The sequence below is a fragment of the Chiloscyllium punctatum genome, chromosome 31, assembly GCF_047496795.1.
Source record: "Chiloscyllium punctatum isolate Juve2018m chromosome 31, sChiPun1.3, whole genome shotgun sequence".
Classification (NCBI taxonomy): Eukaryota; Metazoa; Chordata; class Chondrichthyes; order Orectolobiformes; family Hemiscylliidae; genus Chiloscyllium; species Chiloscyllium punctatum.
This window is the reverse complement of record NC_092769.1, coordinates 11,855,071-11,876,311: the sequence shown is the minus strand read 5'-3', so window position 1 is coordinate 11,876,311 and position 21,241 is coordinate 11,855,071.

The following is a 21,241-nucleotide window of genomic DNA, read 5'->3' as shown; positions in this document are numbered from 1 at the left end:
GCTGATGCTGGGGAAAGATAAGTGGTAGGTAAGTGAAGGTAGGAGGTGATAGTAATCGATCGGTGGGGAGTGTGGAGCAGATGGTGGGAAGGAAGATGGACATTAGGTCTCCTCGAGAGGGCAGATGTGAGTCCAGGGGTTGGATCTGGGATCTGGGTTGGCCAGGGGAGATTTGTAAACCAGTGAATCCAATGTTCATGCCATATGTTTGTTGGCTTCCGAGGCAGAAGATGAGGTGCTATTGGTAATATTCTGGTAAATCTCTTCTCAACCATCTCCAGCTTAATAATCTCCTTCCTATAACAGCACTGCACACAATACTTCAGAAGAGGCTTTGTCAATATCCTGCACAACCTCAGCATGACTTCCCAACTTCTAACCTCAAAGGTATGAGCAATGAAGTAACCTTAAACACCCTACACCACCCACTTCAAAGAATTATAACTGCGCCCCGGGTCCCTCTTTTCTGTATAACTACCAAAGCCCAGCTTTCTTTGTATAAGTCCTACCCTTGTTTGTTTTACCAAAATGCAATTCCTCATATGTATCCAAGTTAAACTCTATCTACCACACCTCTGCCCAGTATCCCCTCACACTCTCCCTTCAGATTAAAACGACACTCCCCTCTCCAGAAGGTCTACAAACACCAGCCTTGAGTTTCCCAAAGACCCAGAGCTTGGTTTGCCTTGCGCAGGCAGAGGGAGGAGTCGGTAAGCAAAAGCAGGAAAGGAAACAGTATAGTAACAGATTTAAACATTGGGTAATGGAGATATGAGAAGAGTAGTGTTTTTTTCAGGTTGAATGCTTGTTGGGTGGCAGAAGGGGCAGTGTTTTTGCAGTAGCTGTTCACAAGGTATATGAATGATTCAGATGTGAACAACAAATACCATCATTCCCTTTATGTTTATTAAATGGTGAGAGGTTGGGAAGGGCTGGTGTTGAAATGGACCAGAATTCTTATAGGGCAAGAAAGTAAGTGATATGTGGCTCTTCATGCAAAATGATTGAAGTACCAGAGTTGGTATACCTTTCCCAATGGTAGTGTTTTATTGAGAGAGCTTTTGGTGCATTGTTTACAGATTTGGTCTGTTTTATAAATAATGGTCTTTTTGTCACCGAGACAGTGCAAAGTAGTTTCACCAGACTAAACCCTGGCATGGTGGTACCATGAGGAGAGAGAGAGCAATAACTATATGTTTAATCTGTAGCGCTGCGAGAGAATAAGAAGTTGAAAGTTGATGGTTTTGGAAGGACACTCATTACATCCTAAACAGCTGAATAGGGTGAAAATTCTGTATTTGTCACTGGATGATTGACTCCCGATAGTTTACCTGCCTCTGCAATGCCCTTATGTCGATTGACAGAGTGGTACAGGCTCTGAATGAACTCTGAACACTTTAATGCACAGTTACTGTGTTAAACTACATTGAATGCCACTTTGTACACAATTCTGTCAGCAGTCTCAATACCTTCATTCTGAACCACTTAACAATTCCGCACCACCTTCTGACCTCCACGGAGACCATGGGTCTGCTATATTGGAGATGGAGGACACCTTGGAGAATGGATTAAAAAATGTTGGCTTCATTCCTACTGCCTGAAAACCATGTTAAAGTTACACATGTAAAATTGGGTAATTAAGCCACGAGGGACAAGATGGTGTAGTCTGTCTGTTGGGTACCTGCTCCATTTCTTTGTGAATTTGGAGCATCTCTGACACCTTCCTGTTCCTGGGTTAGTGACTTGAGAAGCTGAATGACTGCTTCCTGTTCCTCAGTAAGTAACTCCAGATGCAAAACACTCTCTTTCTGATCCTGTGTAAGTGAGGGAGTGAGCAGATTCCTTCCCTTACAGTGTAATTGGCAAGAGGGACTGAATGACCTATCACATGTCTTGTCCAATATTTTGAAGGGTTGAATGAATTCCACATATTCGTGAGAACACAGATTGAGGTGCCGAATGAGCTTCACCTTTTACTGTGGAAATGTACAGTGCTGTTACATGAGTGTTACCCAGAATTTACCAGCACGATATTGAATGGTGTCCAATTCTTGGTGAACATGGACACAGACTGCATCAAGAGCTAAGGAGGGTCAACTTGTTCTGAACGTTAGTAAATATCCCCAATTCTGATCTGTCTAGACTCAATGGGCTGAATGGCCTCCTTCCACTCTGTAAGGACACTGCTGACAAGGTGGGGATGCCTGGGCTGAGGGAGCTACCCTCAGGATCTCCTGCAGAGATGACCCACGGCTGAGATGATTGATGCCCTCTGATGATAAACACCTCCCTTGTGTTGTGACTGGCTCCAAACAGTGGAGAGGTCGCAATCAATCCACATTCAGTGCAAATTTCCTCAGATTCCTTGATGTCATCGTCGGCCTGAGTTCAGGGCTAGTCTCTCTGTCTAATCACCCGTGCTTCCGCTTTTGTTCATATCAATAGGTCACGGTGTAGAAGCAGAGACTGTTTTCTTTAAACAGTGAATGTCAGTAATTCCCTTACACAGAGAGTTTGGGGAGCTAGATCCTTGAAAGGGGCCAGTGGTGTCCCGCAGAGATCCGTTCGGAGACCTCTGCACTTTGTGATTTTTATAGCTGACTTGAATGAGGAAGTGGAAGGATGGGTTAGTAAGTTTACCAATGACACGAAGGCTTGTGAAGTTGCACATGGGTGTTTGGAGGGCTGTTGTAGGTTGCGACGGGACATTGACATAATGCAGGGATGGGCTAAGAAGTGGCAGATGAAATTCAAACTGGTAAAGTGTGAAGTAATTCCCTTTGCAAGCTCAAATTTGAATGCAGAATACGGGGTTATAGGCAGGGTTCTTGGCAGTGTGGAAGAACAGAGGGATATTGGTGTCCATGTCCCTTGATCCCTCAAAGTTACTCCTCAAATTGGTAGGGTTGTTATGAAGGCGAATGGTGTGTAAGCTTTCATGAGCAGGAAGATTGACTTTAAGAGATGTGATGTTATGCTGCAGCTCTGTCGAGCCCTAGTTAGACCGCACATGTAATATTGTGTTCAGATCTGGTCACCCCATTATAGGAAGGATGTGGAAGCTTTAAAAGGGTGCAGAGTAAATTGACTAGGATGCTGCCTGTACTGAAGGGTAAGTCTTATGAGAAAAGGTTGAGGGAACTTGGTGTTTTCACATTTGCGTGAAGGAGTATGAGACGTGACTTGATAGAGGTGTAAAAGATAATAAGAGGCAAAGAGAGAATGAATAGTCAGAGACCTTTTCCCCAGGGCAGAAATGTCTATCACGAGAGGTCATAATTTTAAGGTAATGAGAGGAAGGTTTGGGGGAGATATCAGCGGTAGGTTTTTTTTTAACACAGAGAGTGGTGGGTGTATGAAATGCACTGCCAGCGGTGGTAGTAGACTCTAATACGTGAGTGAAACCTAAGAGAGTCTTGGATAGGCACATGGAAGAGAATTCTCTGGGGAAGAGAATTTCCACTTGAAGGGCCCTTTTTAGAATTTCTCCTCATCCCTCTTATACAATGACAGAGTCATACAGCGTGCAAACAGATCTTTTATCCCAGCCTGCTCACCCCGACCAGATATCCCAATCTGATCAAGTCCCATTTGCCCATATCGCACTGAACCACGCTCATGCCTGAAATGTCGATTCTCCTGTTCCTTGGATGCTGCCTGACCTGCTGCGCTTTTCCAGCAACACATTTTCAGCTATTGATGTACCTGCCCAGATATACTTAAACATGTAATTGTACCCGCTTTCATCACATTCCCTGAAAGCACTTTCCGTACATGCACCACGACAAAGTTACCTCTAAGGTCCCTTCTAAATTCTTCCCCCGTCACCTTCAAGCTATGCAGTCTAGTGCTGGACTATGAAAAAAGACCGTAGTCATTCACACTATCCATACACCTTATGATTTTATAAACCTCTGTCATGTCACCCCGCAGTATCGGACAGTCCAGGGGAGAAAAGCCTCAAACAGCTCGTCCTCTTTCTGTAAATGAAACCTTCAGTTTCCAGAAAACCGTTGCAAATCTTTCCTATACCATCTCAAGCTTAACAACATCCAACCTTTAGCAGAGCCAACCAAATTGTACACAGTAGTCTTAAAGTGGCCTCACCAGCAGCCTGTACAAGCGTAACATGTCACCCCAACTCCTATACTCAATATTCTGGGCAATTCAGGTAAGCATGCCAACCGCGTTCTTCACCACCTCGTCTATCTGCAACTCCACTTTCAAGGAACTGTGAACCTGCACCCGTAGGTCTCTTTGTTCATTAACATACCCCCGGACATGACCTTGCTTTAACTTAACAAAATGCAAAACCTCACAAATATCTGAATTATCTGTTAGTCTGTGGCCCTTTCATGATCAACGGTGCCGTTGTACTCTGAAATAATCTTCTTCATTGTCCACTGAACCACTTTTTTGATTTTATCTGCATACTTACAAACAATGCCTCCAATATTTACATCCAAGTCGTTTATATATATATATATGATGAAAAGCTGTGAGCTCAGCACTACTTTTTTAGGACACTGCTGGCGACAGGCCTCCAATCTGGAAAACAATCTGTTACCTTCAAGACAATTCTGTATCCAATTGGTTAGCTTTCCCTGGATTCCATGTGACCTGACCTTAATGATCTGTCTATGATCGGGAACCTTATTAAACGCCTTGCTGAAATCTGTGGTAACAATATATTCGACAGCGCATTCTTCAATCTTCTTTGCCACCTCTTAAAAATATTCAATCACATTAATGAGACATGATTTCCATTACACAAAGCCATGTTGACTATTCCCAATCAGTCCTTATCTTTCTAAATTAATGTAAATTCTATCCCTCAGAACTCCCTCCAACAAACTCCTGTACACTGACGTTAGGCTGACTGAGTCGAGAATTTCCTTTGTTTTTGGATTGCTGTTCCCTTTTCTAGTCCCACTCCTCCACTGGCCACAAAAATATATAATTATAACTAGGTTGGTGATATGGCTAATGATATGGTTCTCAGAGTGTGTCAGGGTCAGTGTTAGGAACAAGTCTGGCAGATTTCTTTAATCTGCTAAAACAACACGTTTATGACCAAAACAAAGTTTCTCAAACTATGATGGAAAGAGGAATGACGAGAAGATATTGCAAATGTTTACATTGATATTTCCCTTTGAAAAATACAGTGGAACACACGCACTCTCTCTCTCACACACACACACAGACACACACACTTTTGATAACAAACTGAAAAGCAAAACATCTGCAGCGTTATCTTGACAGAACTATGTCCAAATAGTCTTCAAACTCATGACAAAAGGAAATATGAGAGTTTGGCCCAAATGCTGTTCTATATATAGAGTCATCAAGTCCTACAGTATGGAGAGAGGCCCTTTGGACCAAACTGGTCCACGCTGACCCAAATGTCCATGCAAGCAAAGTCCATTTCCCAGTACTTGGCCCATAGCCTTCTTGTCCTTTCCTGTCCATGTACTTGTCCAAAATGCCTTTTAAATATTGTTAATGTAAATGATTCAACCACTTACGCTGGCAGTTCATTCTCTTTGTGTACCACTCTCTGCGTAAAACAATTTCCATCAGTTTCCCTTTTATTCTTTCCCCTCTCACCTTAAACTGATGCTCCCTCGTCCTCAATTCCCCACCTCTGGGAAAAATGGTTGAGGCAATTTACGTTATCCATGCCTCTCATAATCTTGTACACCTCTATAAGATCCCCCTCAGTCTCCTACGCTGGAAAGAAAATAGTCCCCGCTTGTCCAACCCCTCCCTTTTTATCATACTGTTGAGTCCTGGCAACATCTTTGTAAATTCCGTCTGCACACATTCCAGTTTAGAAACATCCTTCTGATCGCAATGTGACCAAAACTGAACACAACACTACAAGTGCAGCTTTACTAACATTATGTATAACTGCAATATAACTTCCCAACTTCTCTACTCCATGTCCTGACCGATGACTGCTAGTATGCCAAAAGCATTCTTCACTGTCATGTCTACCTATAACTCCACTTTCAGAGAAGAGTGAACCTGAACTCCATGGTCCCTCTTCTCAACTACACTCCTTAAGGCCCGACCATTCACCATGAAACTCCTACCTTGATCTGACTTTGAAAACATATTCTTCGGCCCACTTCTTCAGTTTGATCAAGATCCTGTTGCAATTTCTAATAACCTTCCTCACTGTCCACGATGCCACCTATTTTAATGTCACCTTCACATTTACGATGTCACAATAGATAATAGACAATAGACAATAGACAATAGATGCAGGAGTAGGCCATTCAGCCCTTCGAGCCTGCACCGCCATTCAATATGATCATGGCTGATCATTCCCAATCAGTATCCTGTTCCAGCCTTATCTCCATAACCCTTGACTCCACTATCTTTAAGAGCTCTATCCAATTCTTTCTTAAATGAATCCAGAGACTGGGCCTCCACTGCCCTCTGGGGCAGAGCATTCCACACAGCCACCACTCTCTGGGTGAAGTAGTTTCTCCTCATCTCTGTCCTAAATGGTCTACCCCGTATTTTTAAGTTGTGTCCTCTGGTTCGGCACTCCCCCATCAGCGGAAATATGTTTCCTCCTGCCAGAGTGTCCAATCCTTTCATAATCCTATACGTTTCAATCAGATCCCCTCTCAGTCTTCTAAACTCAAGGGTATACAAGCCCAGTCGCTTCAGTCTTTCCGTGTAAGGCAATCCTGCCATTCCAGGAATTGACCTCGTGAACCTACGCTGCACTCCCTCAATAGCCAGAATGTCTTTCCTCAAATTTGGAGACCTGAACTGTACACAGTACTCCAGGTGTGGTCTCACCAGGGCCCTGTACAGCTGCAGAAGCACCTCTTTGCTTCTATACTCAATTTCTCTTGTTATGAAGGCCAGCATGCTATTAGCCTTCTTCACGACCTGCTGTACCTGCATGCTTGCCTTCATTGACTGGTGGACAAGAACACCCAGATCTCTCTGAGCAGCCCCTTTACCTAATTTGATAACATTGAGGTAGTAATCTGCCTTCCTATTCTTGCCACCGAAGTGGATAACGAGACATTTATCCACATTAAACTGCATCTGCCATGCATCTGCCTACTCATCTAACTTGTCCAGGTCACCCTGTAATCTCCTAACATCCTCATCACATTTCACCCTACCACCCAGCTTTGTATCATCAGCAAATTTGCAAATGTTATTGCTGATACCATCTTCTATATCATTTACATATATTGTAAAAAGCTGCGGTCCCAGCACGGATCCCTGCGGTACCCCACTGGTCAGTGCCTGCCATTCCGAAATGGAGCCGTTAATCACTACCCTTTGTTTCCTATTAGCCAACCAATTCTCTATCCAATCTAGTACTTTGCCCCCAATACCGTGCGCCCCAATTTTACTCACTAACCTCTTGTGTGGGACTTTATCAAAAGCTTTCTGAAAGTCCAGGTACACTACATCCACTGGATCTCCCTCGTCCATCTTCTGGGTTACATCCTCAAAAAATTCAAGAAGATTAGTCAAGCATGATTTCCCCTTCATAAATCCATGCTGACTCTGTCCTATCCTGTTACTATTATCCAGATGTGCCATAATTTCTTCCTTTATAATAGACTCCAGCATCTTTCCCACCACTGAGGTCAGACTAACTGGTCTATAATTTCCTGCTTTCTCCCGCCCACCCTTCTTAAAAAGTGGCACAACATTAGCCGCCATCCAATCCTCAGGAACCGACCCCGATTCTATTGAACTCTGGAAAATAATCACCAGCGCATCCACGATTTCCCGAGCCACCTCCTTCAGTACCCTGGGATGCAGGCCATCAGGTCTTGGAGACTTATCAACCTTCAGACCTAACAGTCTCTCCAACACCAAATCCTGGCAAATATAAATTCCCTTAAGTTCAGGTCCTTCAGCCACTGTTACCTCAGGGAGATTGCTTGTGTCTTCCCCAGTGAACACAGATCTGAAGAACCCATTTAATTCCTCTGCCATTTCTTTGTTCCCAGTAATATATTCCCCTGTTTCTGTCTTCAAGGGCCCAATTTTTGTCCTAACCATTTTTTTGCCTTGGACATACCTAAAAAAGCTTTTACTATCCTCCTTTATATTCTTGGCCAGTTTACCTTCGGACCTCATTTTTTCTCTGCGTATTTCCTTCTTACTAATCCTCTGTTGTTCTTTAAAAGCTTCCCAGTCCTCAGTTTTCCCACTTATCTTCGCAAAGTTATACTTTTTCTCTTTTAACTTTATATGTTTCTTTACTTCCCTCGTCAGCCACGGCCGCCCATGTCTCCTCCTGGGATCTTTCTTCCTTTTTGGAATGAACTGATCCTGCAACTTCTGCATTATACACAGAAATATCCGCCATTGTTCCTCCACGGTCTTCCCTGTTAAGGTATTGCACCATTGAACTTTGGCCAGTTGCTCCCTCATAGCTCCATATTTCCCTTTATTCTACTGAAATATTGTCACTTCCGATTGTACCCACTCCCTCTCAAATTGCAGATTGAAGCTTATTGTATTATGGTCACTACTTCCCAATGGCTCCTTCACTTCGAGGTCACTGACCAATTCTGGTTCGTTACATAATACCAGTTCCAGAATTGCCTTATCCCTGGTCGGCTCCAGCACCAGCTGCTCTAAAAATCCATCTCTGAGGCACTCCACAATGTCTCTTTCTTGAGGCCCGATACCATCCTGATTCTCCCAGTCTACCTGCATGTTAAAATCCCCCATAACAACTGTAGTAACATCTTTGCGACAAGCCAATTTCAGCTCCTGATTCAACTTACATCCGACATCCAGACTACTGTTTGGGGGCCTGTAGATGACTCCCATGAGGGTCTTTTTACGCTTAGTGTTTCGAAGCTCTATCCACACTGACTCTACATCCCCTGACTCTTGTTCCCCCCGCGCAAGGGACTGAATATACTCCCTTACCAACAACGCCACCCCACCCCCTCTGCCCGTCAGTCTGTCCTTACGATAGCAAGTGTAGCCTTGAATAGTCATTTCCCAGGCCCTGTCCCCATGAAGCCACCTTGTACATTCTCAGGAATATCATTGATATAGATAACAAACTGCAATGGGGCCAGCACTGACCCCTGAGGCACTTCATGTGTCACAGCCCTCCAGTCCGAGAGCATCCTTCCACTTTTACCCTCTTCTTACTACCATCAAGCCAATTATGTAAATTTGCCAGCTCCCTCTGGATTCCATGCGATTCTAACCTTCCAGATCAGCCGATCAATGGTAAATTTGTCAAAGGCCTTACTGAAAACCATGGTAAAAATAATGACTGCAGATGCTGGAAACCAGATTCTGGATTAGTGGTGCTGAAAGAGCACAGCACTTCAGGCAGCATCCGAGGAGGAGTACTGAAAACCATACAGACAATGTCTACCGCACCTCATCAACATTCCTGGTCACTTCATTAAAGAACTCAAACAAATTTGTGAGGCAAGATCTCCCACTCACAAAGCCATGCAATCTTTCCCATCTAAAAACTACTATTCATAATAATAATTTAAATTAATAATAACAAACAATAATAAATAATAATAAGATGACATTTTCAGTGGAGAATAAATACCACGGTATGTGGTATTGGAACTTGTATCATGGGTGAAGGACAGAGTAGATTTTGTACGTATGTCATTGAACTATGTTGACAAAAAGCAAGGGTGGCGTAGTGGTTCAGTGGCTAGTACTGCTGCCTCATAGTGCCATGGATCCGCGCTTGATTCTAGCTGTGGGGAAGCTCACACTTCTCTGTGTGGAGTTTGCACATTCTTCCTGTGTTTATGTATGTTTCCTCCGGCTGCTCCATTTTCCTCTCACAATCCCAAGATGTACAGATCCGGTGAATTGGCAATCCTAAGTTACCCATAGAGTTGTGTGCATTAGTCAGGGGTAAATATAGGGTAGGGGGATTTGACTGGGTGGGTTACTATTTGGACGGTTTGTTGGACCAAATGGTCTGTTTCCATACTGTAGGGAATCTGTCAAAAAAACTATTTCTAATCAAAAGTTCTTTCCAAATGCACGTACATCTTATCCCTTGGAGTCTTCGCAAGTAACCTACCTACCACAGAAGTTAGGCTTCCTGCTCTATAGTTCCCAGATTTTTTTCTGCTTCCCTTCTTGAATAATGGCACAACATTTGCTACCCTCCAATAATCTGTAACCTAACCTGTAGCTAACGATGATGCAAAAATATCAATCAGAGTCCCCGTAGTTTCTTTTGTAGTCTCTTGCAGTGTTCTGTGAAGCATCTGTTTAGGACCAGTAGGTTTATCCTCCTTCGTACATTCTCATGCATCCAACAAGTCCTCTCCTGTGATATTGACTGACCCAAGATGTCACCACGCCGTTTGTGAAGCTCCCAAGTCTTCATGTATTTCCCCACGGTAAAGACAGAGGAGAAATATTCATTGAGAATGTCGCACACCTCCTACGGTTCCTGACATGTATGTTTACTTTGGACCTTGAGGGGTCATATCGTCGTTTAGTTATTCTTTTTTTTTCTTTAGTATACGTAAAGAACCGCTTTGGATTCACCCAAATCTTCTCAGCCAAGGCGATCTTGTGTCCCCTTTTCGCCGTGCTGACTTCCTTCTTCAGCAAACTCCTGTATCCCTCTATATACCTCGATCCCAGCTGCCTGGACCTGAGCCACGCCATCTTTTTGCTGGTCAAAGCCTCAATATCTCCTGACGTCCAGGGATCCCTATTCCTGCTAACCTTGCCTTTTACCTCAAAGGAACATATAGACCTTGAACTCTAGACATTTCCCTTTTAAAGGCCTCCCACTTGCAGGAGGTCCCTTCTCCTGCAAACAAACTCCTCTAACCAACCCCTACAAGCTCCTGTCTAATTCCATCAAAATTCGCCTTTCGCCAATTAAAACTTGAACATATGGACCAGTTTTGACCTTCTCCATAACTATTTAAAGCTAATACAACTATGGTCACAACTATGCTCCCAGAGTGTCCCCAACATTCACCTCAGTCACCTGTCCTGCCCTACTTCTTAGAGTAGGTCACGTTTTACACTTTCCTGAGTTGCATCCTCTCCATACTGCTTGGGGAAACCTTCCTGAACACACATAACAGATGCACACCATCTCAGTCCTTAATTCTATGTCATTCCCAGTCTATATTACGAACATTAAATCTCCTACTATGGCAATCCCATTGGCCCTGCAAGTCTCCCTAGTCGCTCTACATATTTTTGTTACGCTAGTTCTTCGTTTACTATTTGAGGACCTATGGAACAACCCAAATACTATCACCATTCCCTTCTTATATCTAAGCTCCCCCACAAATCCTCACTGGATGTTCCTTCAGTTATTTTATGTAAGATTACTGCTGTGATACTCGCCTTAATCAAAAATGAAACTCCTTCTCCCCTCTTTCCAACATCTCTGTCCCACATAAAGGACCCGTACACCGGTACATTAAGCTGCCAGTCCAGTTCCTCCTTTAGTCATGTTTCTGTCATGCTATAATATCCCAGTCCCACATATCTATTCACGCTCTGAGTTCATTGGCCTTACCTGTCAGCCATCTTGCATTTAAACAGTTGCATTTTAATCCAACATGCATTCCTTGCTCCTTGTCGTGTTCCAGGTGAACTAATCCCTTCACTTTACTGTTTCAGATTACTGCAGCTCCTTCCAGCCTCGCACTTGCTTCCCTGCTTTTGAGGACCCCACCCCTCCCCAACCCCAGCCAATCTAGTTGAAAATTTCCCTTGAAGCACGAGCAAACCTGCCTGCTCAGATATTGGTCCCCTTCCAGTCCAGGTACAACCCATCCTTCCTGAACATGTCAATGCTGCCGCAAAAAGGATCCTCGTTATCCAAAACTCTGCCCCCTGCACCAATTCTTTAGCCACACATTCATCTGCCATATCCTTCTTTTCTTACCCTCACTCGCACTGGAAGTAAACCGGATATTACCACTGTGGTTGTCCTGTCTTTTATAATTTTTCCTAGCTCTCTATAATCACTCGATAGGACCTCATCACGATTTCTACCTGTGTCATTTGTACCAATGTGCTCAATGACTTCTGGCTGCTTTCCCCGCCCCGGTAAGAACGTTCTGCAGCCGCTCTGAGACATCCTCGACCCTGGCACGTGGGACGCTACACACCATCCTGGATTCCCATTTGCAGCCACAGAATTTCCTGTCTGTCCCTCTCACTATCGAGTTAGAACTATTACTTCTGAAGTTATTCTGCTCGCACAACCTTCTGATAATAGGATTTCTTCCTGCAGCAATTGGATCTAGCTGAATTGCTTTTCTTCAGGCAGTGGGGAAATTCCAATGAATCTTCATCAGGAATCCTCCATGAGTGGGAAAGACGACTGGGTTTTTTTTTACTCCCACACATTGCTGTGATGAGCGACAAGGGTACATAAAAGGAGCAATAGACTGTCCCTTCACAGATAGGCTACATTTTTCCATCTGTAAGTTAAATCAGTTACATTATCAGTGCCCAAACTGGACCATGTGAGCTCTCCTTGAACATTATCCGAACTAAGTGACTCCATCACATTCTCGACTCCAGGTCACTGCATTATTGCTGTTGTCGGACACAGAATTAATTCATTAACAATAAATGGCCCTACTCGTTTTGGAGATGTGTTAATATGTGCCTGCATAGTGTAAAATTATGCGTTTCATTACTTCCCAATATCTGTGTTAAGATGAATATGTTTTATTCTCAAACAGATACAGAAATTGCTGAAAATGTTCAGCCTGTCTTGTAGCATGTATGAGGAGAAATCAGAGTTCAGTTCTTCGGTCCAATGACCTTTCCTTTGAGACTGGCGTTTTCTTAAATTATTTCCCTAGTTTTATTCTCACACACAAGAAGCAATATCCATCCGGCATTCACCAACTACACTCTTCTCAAGATGTTACATGGTCAATAAAACATCCCTCATTCTCAAGCTGAACTGTTAATTCTTCACAACGTAATGCCTTCATCCCAACAATGAGTAAAGAGAAAAATCTTTGAAACGTTTCGAAAGAAATTTTGCTTTTTTACAGTTTAGGCAATTATAACTACACATAGTACATGAGATGTGACCTCGGCAATGTCCTGTACTGATGAAGAAAAACATCGCTAAGATCATAACCAACACCCCTTACATGAAACAGAATCATTTCATTTACAGTTCAAATCACTTGCTGCATCTTCTGCTGAAGGTTTGATTACAACTGTCCTCTGTCTGCATGCCATTGCTTGTTGCTGTGCCCTCCCCCAGTCTGTGTCCCATTGCAGACGATCTGCGCTCCCACTTTCTGTATCCCATTGCAGACTCTCTGCCCTCTCTCTGTCTGTATCCTATTGCAGACTCTATGCCCAACCCCTCTCTGTATCCCATTGCAGACGCTATGCCCTCCCCCTGTCTGTATGGCACTAGAGGTGCCCTGCCCTCCCTGTCTGTATCCCATTGCAGATGCTCTGCCCTTCCCTTGTCTCTATCACATTGCAGATGATCTGCCCTCCACCTGTCTGTACCCCATTGCAGATGCCCTGCCCTTCCCTGTCTGTATCCCATTGCAGACAATCTGTCTCCAATTGACACCTTATTGAATGACTGTCCTGGTGCATGAGCAAAATGAGCTCCTTCCCCTTCATCTAATTCATTGGTATGGATTGCAATTTGTTGAAAACCTCACACAGATCCCTGAAGAATTCCACTAGTTATAGCTTTACAAACACAAAATGAGTAATGATTTCTGTATCTGTATTTCCTGACGCCAACCAAGGCGTCCCTGCCCCTGCATAACAGCCTGGGATTGTTATGTGCCATCCTCCTGTGCTGTGTAATTTACTGAAATGATTTGATTACTTCATTCTATTCCAGTCTAACCCCATGGAGGTGCATTATGGCCTTCCCCTGCTGTATTGTCACGGTGCTAACTGGTTGAATGGGATCTTTCTCTCCCGGTGTATCAACCTCGAGAGGCGAATTGACAGAACAACGTGTGAGATAGGAACAGTAGTTGGTCATTTGGCCTGTCCAGCCTGCTGCTCCATTTAGAAACATCATGGCTGGTCTGATTATAGCTGAGCACCCCCTCTCCTGTCAGTTCCCAATAAACATTGCCTCCCCTGTCCATCAAAGGTCAGTCAATGTAAGCCTTGAATATCCTCAATGACCCAGACTTCACTGTTCCCAGGGATGAGAACGCCACAGATCGCTCAAAGGAGAAAGGAGCAACGTTATCTCAAATGGAAATGAAAGACCCCTTTCAGTTTAAAGTCTGTTAACCTCACAGCAAGTCAGCTCCTCTTTTCAGAAACAAGGGCATAGCAAATAGGAACAAACATAGACCATTGAATCCCTCAAAACTATCCCACAGTCCCACTGTTCAGTCAATTATTTATCTAACTTAACTTCTATTGCACCCTTGGGAAAATAATCCTGACACCTTAAGTCCACAGAAAATAAGAAATTGGAATTAGGCCATTTGGCCCATCAATTCTACGTTCTTGTTTGATCCTGTCTATAGTGTTTCTCAACGCAATTCTCCCGCCTTCTCACTGTAATTCTCGATCGTTGTTTTAATCCAACTTCACCTACCTTTGTCTTAAAGATGTCGTTGTGTCTGTGTCTCTACATGTATGTTTGTGTGATTGTGTGTTTCTGTGTATATCTGTTTAATGGCAGGAGACAAGATAGTCATGGATGTTTGCTTTTTGAACTGGAAGCCTGTGAGCAGCGATGATCCATAGGCAAAATTGTTGGTCTACTTTTGTTTGTCATTTATAAAAATGGTTTAGATGAGATTTATACAAGGTACATTTAGCAAATTTGCGGATGACATCAGGTTTGGGTGTATAGTGGGCAGCGTTTGTATAATGGTGAATAATTCAAGATTACAGTGCGATTTCATTAATTAAATCAATGATTAATAGAGATGTACAACAGGGAAACAGAACCGACAACTCGTTTATGCCATCCATATATTCTAAATTTATCCAGTCCCGTTTGCCAGCATTTGGCCCATATGCCACTATTCATATAGCCACCCAGTTCCATTTTAAATGCTGTAATTACTTCAGCATCCATCAGTTCCTCTGGCAGCTTATTACATAAAAGCATCATCCTCTTCCAAAAAAAAGTTTTCCTTCATTGTCTTTCAAATATTTCTCTTCCCACCTTAAACCTATGCCTTCTAGTTTTAGCCTCTCCTACCTTGGGGGAAGAAACCTTGACCACTTGCCCTATCCATGCCGTTCATAATTTTATAAACATCTAGAAAGTGCAAATGTCACTCTGATCAAGACGATTAGCTGCGCTTTCAGTCATCCTGGGTCTAAATTCTCAAATTCATTAGTCGTACCTCTTCCTTCTCCATTAAGGAACGATTCGAAAACAATGTTTAATCAACTTGTTCAGACATATTATGAAACAGCTCTGTGGGATTTGAAACTAGAATTTTCGGCACAGTGATAGAGATACTACCATCATCCAACATTAGCCCCTAAAGCTGCAACATGATGCTCCTGCGCATTTGTTCATCAGCCTGTTATAACGTGCTGTGATACACCTCCAGAGGACATGAATACAGACCACCTTCTCAAGAGATAGGGGCACTATCAGAGAATCATGGGCTGGAATCGAATCCAGCGTTCCGGCTCAGAAACGTGGGCACCATCCATTACACAAGGCCTAAACCATGCCCAGATTTGGGGTAATATTTGAAATGTATAGATTTATTAGATTCTGGTTAACATGACCAAATTATACAGGGACATTTCTCATTGAAAAAAGTACAAGTTATTAGCCTCAATTAGAGGATGTTGAGTGCATTCGCTATGCCATTGAGAAAAACTATGAACATCTTCAATTGCTTGGCTATGATTTCGGGTTAAAATGGCTATTACCAGTAGTCTGCTATATTAGGGAATGAAATCCTACAACACACTGTGCACTATGAAGGATCTCGAGTAGATATCAATACTGAACACCAGAGACGAGGAAGAAGCACAATTCTTGGCCCAAAACACCGGTCACTATTTCAAATCTGTTTCCTTACTATAGTAATAGTAAATCTGTTCAAATCAATATAGTATGTATTCCAACCCTACATACCCATGGACTCTAATATTCTCCACTCACCCGTATTCAAACATGTCTAACGTATTCTGAAAATTCAAATACTCCACTCCCACTGCTTCTCAATTGTCGATGTTACAGCGGTCAATCTCCACTACTTACAGCAGGTTTAGCAAAGATCATTTCCCTTTACTCAATCTAGTCCGAAGGTACCAAATCATATCATTATTCTCCAAGTGTCTAGTTGTCACATTCCTCATAAATGGTTACAATTTTTTTTCTCACAGCTATTTAGTTTTCTGTATTCTCTCCCTATCTTGTTTTAAATATTTAGTGGAACAATAACTGCTTTCCAGTCTGCAGCATCCTTTCCAGAATCTAACCAGCTTTGAAGAATAATCCGTCATTCTTTCATTAGCTCTGTTACCACCTCCTCAATCACTCTGGGATGGAGCTCATCAGATACAGCAACTTATGAAACTTCAATTCAATTAGATTTTCAAAACATACATTTCAATATTCCTAATTTCCTGTCTTCCACCATTTTTACCAGTCACACTGTTCCCTTTTTTTTCTGAAAGTTAGTTTCTGTACCTTCCCGTATGGAGATGGAACCAATGCATTCCCCTCACCAGGCAGATGGCTTCTGTCAGCTAGCAATACATCGGAGGACTACACTTCAGAGAAGGTGGATATATTACCCACTCCTGCGTGGAACGTTCCAGAATTGAAACGGTTCTCTTCCTGATGAGTGTCAGCACAGTCCGTTCCTGGTGCGAAGCTACAGGTTATAGTGAAGGAGGGGGCACAGCACAGTGAGCATTTCATTTTTGAACCAAGCTGATTTCACACTTTACACCTGGATTGTGTCCAGCTTAGACAAATGTTCCTGGAAATCCCAGAGGGGATAGTGCAGTGCCTTGCTTCTCCCTTTTAACAGAACTTCTGTTCTGTGTGGTCTCAGCTCCATTTGTTTCCCATGGACCCAGACACTCTGTAAATGCAGTATCCAGAGTAGCGTCCCCAGACCATCGGGGCTCCCTGAATGAACCCAGCAGCTGACAATACAAAGCTGGGAACACTATCCACGGAAACTCCAATGACTTTCATTTGACACCAGCAAGTCAAATCCCGACAACTATAGTGCAGCCATTCAGTGTTGTAAATACCTCCCTCTCCTCAGTTTCTCTTCCTAGCTAAGAAACCTGTTACGTCTCCACACAGTCCCACAGTAACAGTTCCTCTGTCTAAAGTAGCAGTCGACAATGTAACATTATATTTCTCTGTATCTCAGCAACTGGACGAGCAGCACCAGTATTGCCGATGAAATTGATCACTACACTCAGAGAAGAGAGAGAGAGGGAACATAATTCACTTTAAACAGGGACATACCTAAATGACGTGATATTCAGGAATATCAGAAAAGGGAAAATGTTAGAATAACTTCCCATTCTATTTTCATTCCAGTTCGTCATCAACAATCCTTCTACTTGCTTTGCCTCTCTCTTGCTCTGTCTTTCTTTTGCTGAACGTTTCTCCATCCATTCAACAAAACCTCCCGCTCACCCTTCTAACCATCTCTGATATAAATAATATTATTTCCCAGTTGTATTAAGTTTTGATAGGGTCCCTGAACTCGAAACGTTATCTGTGTTTCTCCTAACAGAGCGACATGCCTGCTGAAATTCTCCAACACTTGTAGATGCTGAAGAGTTTTAAGTCAGATCTCCAGTATCCACAGTTCCTTTGTTTATTTCACTTCTAATATTGTTGTTTCCCAGGATGCCAGCATTTGTTATCCATCACGAATTGCTCTTGACTGTGAGGTCATTTGTCAAGAAAATATGGAGCCAACCGTATTGTTGTGGGTCAGAATTCACACTTAGTCCAGACTGGGCAAAAATGTTAAGGTTCTTTACGAAGGTTATCAGCAAAATAAGGAAAAAGAAATCTGGTGGTTTATGGTTGGATCGAGTGAATTTAGGTTTCATTCCAATTTTTATGATTCGAATTTCTGTTTTTTAGCGGTTGTGGTAGGATTTAAAACAATGCTTTTAGAGTAAGAGCCTGTGCCTCTGAATTACACAGCCAGTGATATTATTACTCTGATACAGTGTCCCTACTGTGAAGTAACTGTAGAGACAAGAACAAGTTTGTGTTCAAAATATTTGCAATGGCGAAGAGAGGTCAGAAGAGAAGTGAAGCCATAAAGTGTGGAGTTAACAAAGGGGTAGATGACAAGCTCATTCAGCAACAGAACTGAGGCAGAAGTGGAGACTGGGGATATTTTAGAGATGGATTTTGACCGTTTTAATGACAGAAATAATCCAGAATTGCAAAACAGTTTAGGATAAAAAGGGGACTCAAAGTGGAGTTTATGACCGAAAGTTTATGCTTTTGCTAAGTATAAATAACTGAAGTAGCAATAACCTTCACCATCATTTATAGAATTGACAGAGATAGGCTTACCAGGAACACCAATAATAGCGAGGATGGGATAGTACCCAGCTTGAATAATCATCAGTACGGCTTGTATCCGCAACTCTAACCATGGCCAATCCACAGAAAGATAGTAAAGACCATTGGATAAACTCCTGTCCATTGTTGGAATATTCCAGTCTAATGTTGTCAGATTCTGATCCATTGTTGGAACACTCCAGTCTAATGTTCTTAGATTCTGACCTCTCCCTCTCTCTGTAGCTGCTGATCCCAATCGTGTTGAGGATGACGCTCCCCTGAATACTATGGCATAACAAGTTGATTGATGCCCCTAATTATGGAAGATAGAAACCCTCCAGTGATACAGTTAGGTCCAGGAGGACTGATATTAATTAAAGTTACTGAACAACCAGCTCCAGTTAACCCCTTTAACAACCACCCTGACATATTTCAATAATACTTGGACTGAACATAGAACATAGAATGTAGAACAGTACAGCACAGAACAGGCCCTTCAGCCCACGACGTTGCGCCGACCATTGATCCTCATGTATGCACCTTCAAACTTCTGTGACCATATGTATGTCCAACAGTCTCTCAAATATCCCCAATGACCTTGCTTCCACAACTGCTGCTGGCAACGCATCCCATGCCCTCACAACTCTCTGTGTAAAGAACCCGCCTCTGACATCCCCTCTATACTTTCCTCCAACCAGCTTAAAACTATGACCCCTGGTGTTAGCCATTTCTGCCCTGGGAAAAAGTCTCCAGCTATCAACTCTATCTATGTATCTCATTATCTTGAATGCATCAATTAGGTCCCCTCTCCTCCTCCTTTTCTCCAATGAAAAAAGTCTGAGCTCAGTCAACCTCTCTTCATAAGATAAGCCCACCAGTCCAGGCAGCATCCTGGTAAACCTCCTCTGAACTCTCTCCAAAGCATTCACATCTTTCCTGTAATCGGGCAAACAGAACTGGACGCAGTATTCCAAGTGCGGTCGAATCAAAGTTTTATAGAGCTGCAACAAGATCACATGACTCTTAAACTTAATCCCCCTATTAGTGAAAGCCAAAACACCATATGCTTTCTTAACAACCCTGTCCACTTGGGTGGCCATTTTAAGGGATGAATGCATCTGCACCCCAACATCCCTGTATTCCTCCACACTGCCAAGAATCCTATCCTTCATCCTGTACTCAGCTTTCAAATTCGAACTTCCAAAATGCATCACCTCGCATTTATCCAGGTTGAACTCCACCTGCCACCTCTCAGCCCATCTCTGCATCCCGTCAATGTCCGGCTACAGCCTATAACAGCCCTCTATACTGTCAACGACACCTCCAACCTTTGTGTCATCTGCAAACTTGCTGACCCATCCTTCAATCCCCTCATCCAAGTCATTCATAAAAATTACAAACAGAAGAGGCCCAAGGACAGACCCCTGTGGAACACCACTCACCACAGACTTCCAGGGAGAATATTTTCCTTCTACTACCACTCACAGTATTTTGTTGGCCAGCCACTTCTGTATCCAGACAGCTAAGTTCCCCTGTATCCCATTCCTCCTGACCTTCTGAATGAGCCTACCATGGGGAACCTTATCAAATGCCTTGCTGAAGTCCAGAGACACCACATTCACAGCTCGACCCTCATCGACGTTTCTAGTCACATCCTCAAAGAACTCGATAAGGTTTGTTAGCATGACCTGCCCCTCACAAAGCCGTGTTGACTGCATTTAATCAAGCCATGCTCTTCCACATGGTCCTAAATCCTATCCCTCAGAATCCTTTCTAACACCTTGCAGATGACAGACGTGAGACTTACTGTTCTGTAATAGCCGGGGATTTCCCTATTTCCTTTCTTGAAGAGAGGAATTACATTTGCCTTTCTCCAGTCCTCAGGTCCGACCCCAGTGGAGAGCGAGGATGCAAAGATCTTCGCAAGTGGTGAAGCAATTGCATTTCTTGTTTCCCAAAGCAGCCGAGGACAAATCTGGTCCGGGCCTGGCGACTTGTCAATCTTAATGTTTGTCAAAATTTTCAGCACATCAGCTTCCTCTATCTCTATCCATTCCGACATGCACACCTGCCCTTCAAAGGTTTCATTCTCTACAAAGTTCGTTTCTTTCGTAAAGACAGAAGCAAAAAACTCATTCCAGGCTTCCCCTACCTCCTGAGACTCCACACACAAGTTCCCTATGCTATCCCTGATCGGCCCTACTCTTTCATTGTCCATTCACTTATTCCTCACATAAGTGTAAATGGATGGAATGTTGACATCGCTGACCAATAGTGAATGGTACATCTCCAATTGTAAAGTTAGGGGTGAGGGAGGGAGATGATGCTTTTTCTTCACAAGCTCAATGATTCTACTGTGTTTTGGCAGGGTAGGAATTGCTGGGCACCTGCCGCCATCTGTGTCTGATCACCAGGCCTGCTGTACTCTTTCGGTTTATGTATTTATATTTAACTATGACATATATCTGACCATCATTTAATGGCTTAGGTAGGATTAGGCATATTTGAGAGGTGAATACAATGCCATAGATGGTGTAGATACAGTCCATAAGACCATAAGACATAGGAGTGGAAGTAAGGCCATTCGGCCCATCGAGTCCACTCCGCCATTCAATCATGGCTGATGGGCACTTCAACTCCACTTACCCTCATTCTCCCCATAGCCGTTAATTCCCCGAGACAACAAGAATCTATCTATCTCTGCCTTGAAGA